This window comes from Corythoichthys intestinalis, chromosome 12 (assembly GCF_030265065.1).
Source record: "Corythoichthys intestinalis isolate RoL2023-P3 chromosome 12, ASM3026506v1, whole genome shotgun sequence".
Lineage (NCBI taxonomy): Eukaryota > Metazoa > Chordata > Actinopteri > Syngnathiformes > Syngnathidae > Corythoichthys > Corythoichthys intestinalis.
Window position 1 is genome coordinate 26,934,924 of NC_080406.1, and position 6,267 is coordinate 26,941,190.

The 6,267-nt window shown below is 40.3% G+C and overlaps 1 protein-coding gene across 7 annotated transcripts in view; it reads right to left on the bottom strand.

The window, feature by feature from the left end:
- Window positions 1-3,675, bottom strand: part of LOC130926719 (FERM, ARHGEF and pleckstrin domain-containing protein 1-like) — a 105,954-nt gene extending 102,279 nt beyond the window's left edge. For all 7 annotated transcript variants that reach the window (XR_009066274.1, XM_057851825.1, XM_057851826.1 and 4 more), the window contains exon 1: window positions 3,478-3,675. The gene's annotated coding sequence lies outside the window, so the exon portion shown is untranslated. The remainder of the gene's footprint in view (window positions 1-3,477) is intronic.
- Between the last annotated feature and the right edge of the window lie 2,592 nt (window positions 3,676-6,267).

Here is a 6,267-nt window from a genome sequence, read left to right on the forward strand (position 1 = left end):
GAAAAAAAAAATCATGAGGTTTTTCGACCATGTTTCCAAAGGAAAAAAAAACAACAACACTGGGAGCCGCACGCACATATTGACATTTGAAATGATTGCGTTAATTTGACTGTATATATGCAGTATACACACATATAGTATACATATATACAGTATATATGTATTATGTGGTGCATAATATTTCACTTAAAAACTAGTTTTGCCACCTTTTAGTAAGCAGAATAAGTGCTCACTTTTGACACATTTTTATTCACAGAACACTCTCGCATGAATTCACCAACTATGTAAAGTCATGGTTGCTATTTGGAAGGTGTACCTACAAGTCTTTTCGCCTGTGAATGGCATGATCTGCGTGACTGTTCGGTTAACAAACACAGGAAAAAAAAAAAATTAGCCTGACTTGATCTACTTACTAAAGGGAAGATAATAATATCAAATATTTATTTAATATAAAACTGAACCGCAACAGAGGGTTCAAAGAGCCGCAGGTTGCTGACCCCTGTTCGAGATCATAGGTGTCAAAATAAAGGCCTAGGGGCCAGATCTAGCCTGCGAAGCCAAATCATGTGCATCTACTTCATGTTTCTTGCTATAATATATAATTTCAGATCATAAGCATTTTTTTTCCAATTTCCCTTTTGGAATGGAATAATTGTTGAACAAAATGTTTTTACTGACATTTAATTTAAGAAAAACTTAGTATCATTCAATTTATTGTGTACACGTAATGAGATGATCATACATTTACATTTGTCCAGAAAAAAAATAACGATTTATCACGTGACAAAAATTACTTTGAAACTCCTGTTTTATCTCCATGACTTGCTCTCTTCAACATGATGATTTAATGTGATTTTTATGTACAATTTTTTTTCCTGTTTCAATTGTTTTTTGTTTTAACTTTCTTTGGATTTAATGTGACTTTTACGAACCATTTTATCTCTGCTCGTGGATCTTCAGGTGATGTAAAGCACTTTGAATTGCCTTGTGTTGAATGGGCTACACAAATAAATTTGCCTGGCCTTGCCAACAATGCAGTGCTGATCAAGACATGCTGAAAATGGCAAAAAGTCAAGAACATCCATCCATTTTCTATACTGCTTGTCCTCATAAGGGTTTCAGGTCAGTTGCAGTTTATCTCAGATAACATTGGGCAAGAGACTGTGTACACCCTAAATTGGTTACTTGTCTGCCACAGCAAATTTTGAGACCAACAACCATTGACAACTCCTGAGACATGTACTTACAGTGAGGAGCAGAAGTATTTGCACCCCTTGTGATTTTGCAAGTTCACGGTCTGGGGCTCCATGTAACATCCCTCCATGTGGGAAATCACTTATGATGAGAAAAATGAGGGCTCAGCCTAGAACTACACAGCAGAAGCTGGTCAATGACCTGAAGAGAGCTGGATGCACCGTTTCAAAGGCTACTGTCAGTAGAATACTACTGTTTAAAATTATGCATTGCTCAGAAGGTTCCCCTGTTGAAGCCAGCACATGTGAAGGATGTCTGAAGTTGCCAGGGACCATCTGAATGATGCAGAAGTGTCATGAGAGAAAGTCATGTGGTCAGATAAGACCAAAGTAAAACTTTTCGGTGCAAACTTTACTCATTGTGTGTGGAGGAAGTATAAGGATGAGTACAATCCCAAGAACACCATCCCCACTGTGAAGTATGGGGGTGGAAACCTCATGCTTTCCAGCAAAGTGGACAGGATGACTGTACTGTATAAAGCAGAGGATGAATTGTGAAATGTATTGTCAGATTTTGAGCCACAACCTCCTTCCCTCAGTCAGAGACTTGAAGACGAGTCGTGGCTGGATCTTCCAACATGACAATAATCCAAAGCACACAGCCAAGCTGACCAAGGAGTGGCTGTGTAAAAAGCATATCTTTCTGGAGTGGCCTAGCCAGTCTTCAGACCTCAATCCAATAGAAAATCTTTAGATGGAGCTGTCTGTGTTTCTCAACGACAGCCCCGAAACCTGACAGATCTAACGAAGATTTGTGTCGAGGAATGGGCCAAAATCCATATTTCCATATGTGAAAACCTGGTAAAGAACTACAGAAAGTGTCTGACTTGCAAACAAGGGCCTCTGCACTAAATATTAGCAGTGATTTTCTCAGGGGTATAAAAATACTTATGAACCCCAATAAATTACGAATAAATTATTGAAAAATCATACAATGTGAGTTCCGGATTATTTTTTAGATCATGTCTCTATAAGTGAAAAAAGCATCTATGATTGAAATTTCAGACCTCTACCTATTTTCTAAATGAGTGAACTTGCAAAATCACAAGGGGTGCAAATACTTCTGCTCCCCACTATCTATCTTTGGAAAGCAGACTACCTGGGGAAAACCTACAAGCATGGGAACAACATGCAATTAAAGAAAATCTAAATTCCCCTTCAAAATATCAAATGGAATAGAATTATGTTGGGCACGAACATACAGCAGTGGCCTTTTAAACCCGAACAGTCAATGAAAACAAACACTTCAAATAAACAGTGGTGAAAGGAAGCGTTGAAGAGATGTGACACACCTTCTCTCATGTTACTAAATGAATCACCAGGTCATGAGTCAAGTCCAATGACTTCCGCTGAATAGGTCACTATGCAGACACCTGAACAGTTTGCCATGATACACTGGCACCTTGTTGCTCTGTGTCATTAACTTAAGTGGCCATGCATGAAAAAGCCAGAGCTCGTGGAAGTGTTTTCCACCGAAAATGATCTTGCCTTTGAACATTCTGGCTTGAAATTCCCCACTAGTGTGTAACATGAAGCTGTAAAAAGAAGGCGGGCGGTAGCTGGCTTCTACACTCTCCTGGGCTGGAACAGAGGTTCTTCTGTGTGTGGGGGCAACACAAGGGCTCCTTAGTTAGGGTCAACACCGCACAGCTGGAATGCTTTAGTGACAGCTGGTTGGCCTTTCTGCACCCAACAACCAGCTGTGCCAAAACTGGAACCACAGCAGAATCCCTCACTCACACCGGGGTGTGGTTGGATCGTGACCAATTCCCACTGAGATCTTGTGGCAACTGGAATTCTGTCATCGAGAGAGCAGTAAAGCTGTGAAACAGGGGTTGCAATTTAAAGCCTCTGCAGCGGGGGCACCGTGGAATTGAACGGAGGAATCCATTGGTTGGGTTTTGTAATGTAGGTTAATGGAGCAGACTGCTGCAAAGCTCAGCATGTTTGCATGCAGCACTTAAGACACCAACCACACTCACCTGGTCAGACAGTGCGAACTAGATTACAGTAGTACGTCTTTGGAGGAAAAGAAGACACGGCCGCAGCCTTCTGTATAAATTCTTCAAAGGTGCATTCATGGAATGCGAAAAGATGTTCGTTGATATAGTGAGGATTTAACTCAACAGGAGGAAGCCCGTGTACGGTTTAACCTTAATCTCCTTAAACAAGTTGGGTCACTTCGATCAAGAACACACGAGACTTGGCAAACTGGAAATCTTACCCGTTTTCAACCTTGGAAATGCGTCTTTATGAAGAAAAAAAAAAAAAAAAAGAAAAAAAAAAATCCACACCTTTGGATCCCCGGCTGAGAGGGTAACGCGCGCGTCCCACGGTCACGCGGTCCAGGTGACTTTTTAGGTGCTGCACGGACCGGAGAGGAGACTTTTTGCGGACGGCAGAGTGAATGAGCGAGCCGGCGGTTGCAGACGAGATTACAGCCGATTTACTCCGGCTGGTTTCGGTGGAAAGGAAGGAGGCGCAGCCGCGACGAGAGCACACATTGGAGGAGCAACACACCCATCTAGAGGACAATTTGGGAACAGGAATTTTAAATTTGCTCATATCAATCGGCAATGTTCAAAATCCAGGATTTGTGATTAAAAAAAAAAAAAAAGAAGAACAAATTCAATAATCGAAATTTCCACTATTAATTTGACTTGTAGTAAGAAGTTGTGGTTCCATGATAGGGCTGTTATGACTGTTAAAATCTGCGGGGGGCAGAAATAAAAAGCTACAATGCTCAAGTAGGTCGAAATCCAGCGTAGGGCTACTGCACCTTAAACCAAACTCAACAATTAAAATGACTAGACACCGCAAATAATTTGCCATCAAGTCCTGGAGGACCTAATAACCCATAATTTGGATGTTGGAAACTCTTTAGAGCAGGGTTCCCCAAACTACGGCTCGCTGGCCGGATGCGGCCCACCTCCACATTTGGTCCGGCCCCCTGAACAATACCAGAGAGCATTTTGATCCCCCCCCCCCCCCCCACCATATTGTTATTTATTTCCTGGCTTTTTGTCTGTGAAGAACCCATAGAGGGTTATTTGGTTATTATCTATTTAATTAATAGTGTTATTACTATTAATTATTATATTATATAAAATAAAATAAAAATAATAGTATATTATAATATATATATATATATACTGTATATATGTATACATATAAATAATAATATATAATATTATTATTCTTATTTTATTTACTTTTGTTCCGTGAAGAACCCAGAAAGGATTATTTGATTGTTGAAGGTTTTTTATTTTTTTACAAACCTGGAGGTGTGGACGTAATTATTTATTCCCGACGTATTGGGGCAGGATCCTCTGTTTTAGAAAACCCTGTTAGGTGTAGACATTGCAGCAGAAGCATAAATCGGCCTTTAGCCTGCTGCCACTCCACCTATCAGGGAATTCATCTTTCAATCACTCCGAATTACCGGCACCTGCAACTTGTTACCAGCTGTTCATTTAAGGCACGGCCTCCCTAAGTCAGTATCAGTTCGTCAACGATTCAGCACACTCTTGCTCGTCGTTTGTCCTTGACCGATCATCACTTCTAACCCAGCCTGTCCTGCTTGACCCGACTACGCCAGAGTTCCAGCCCAATCAACTTGCTCAGCCTGTCCTGCTTGACCCGATTACGCCAGATCACCAGCCTGCTCAGCCTGACCTACATGATGAAATTTTTTACAGTGTTTAGAAGAAGGCAAGGCAAGGCAAGGCAAATTTATTTATATAGCACAATTCAACACAAGGCAATTCAAAGTGCTTTACATCACATGAAGACCATAAAAATCACATTTAAATCAACACAACGTAAAAACCAAGACAAATGATCGCATTTAATCACAGAATAAAAATAAATAAATAAAAATAAAACAAAAATAAAAATAAAGCAAAAACTACTACTAATAATAATCATTGAAATCAGCAATGGAGATTAGCACAAGAGGAATAGAAGGCAGGTAGGTTGAAATATATAGACAGTTATGGATATGCAGTGCCAAACAAAAGCGTTTTTAGCCCTGATTTAAAGGAGCTAACAGTTTGAGCATACTTCAGACGTTCGGGTAACTTGTTCCAGAGGTGAGGAGCATAATAACTAAATGCTGCCTCACCCTGCTTGGTTCTTGTTCTTGGAACATGCAGAAGACCCGTTCCAGACGACCTTAGGGGTCTAGATGTCTCATAGGAATCTAACAAGTCAAGCATGTATTTTGGTCCAAGGCCATTAAGTGTTTTGTAGACGAGCAGTAGTATTTTATAGTCTATCCTTTGACTCACTGGAAGCCAGTGTAGCGATTTCAAAACCGGTGTAATGTGGTCCAGCTTCCTTGTATTTGTGAGGACTCTGGCTGCAGCATTCTGTACTAGCTGCAGCTTCCTGACTGATTTTTTATCAAGACCTGTAAATATACCGTTCCAGTAGTCCAATCTGCTGAAAATGAATGCATGCATAAGTTTTTCCATGTCTTGTTGAGTCAGAAGCCCCTTAATTCTGGTTATATTTTTTAGGTGGTAATAAGCGGATTTAGTGACGGACTTTAGATGGCTATCAAATTTTAGGTCTGAGTCAATAATTACGCCAAGGTTTCTGACTTGATTTATAGCTGTAAGTGACATTGTGCTAAGTTGGCTGCTTATCTTTGACCTTTCCTTTTTTGGCCCAAAAATGATCACCTCTGTATTCTCCACATTTAACTGGAGAAAATTCTGGCACATCCATTCATTGATTTGACGAATGCATTTACTCAGGGAGACTAAGGGACTATAATCATGTGGGGACACAGAAATGTACAGTTGTGTGTCATCTGCATAGGCGTGATAGGAGATGTCATACTGTTCCATTATCTGAGCTAACGGAAGCATATAGATGTTAAATAAGAGTGGTCCAAGAATTGACCCTTGAGGGACTCCACACGTGAATTTGGTTCGTTCTGACTGATAGTTTCCAATTGACACAAAGAAATCTCTATCATGTAAATAGGATGTGAACCACTGAAGAATAG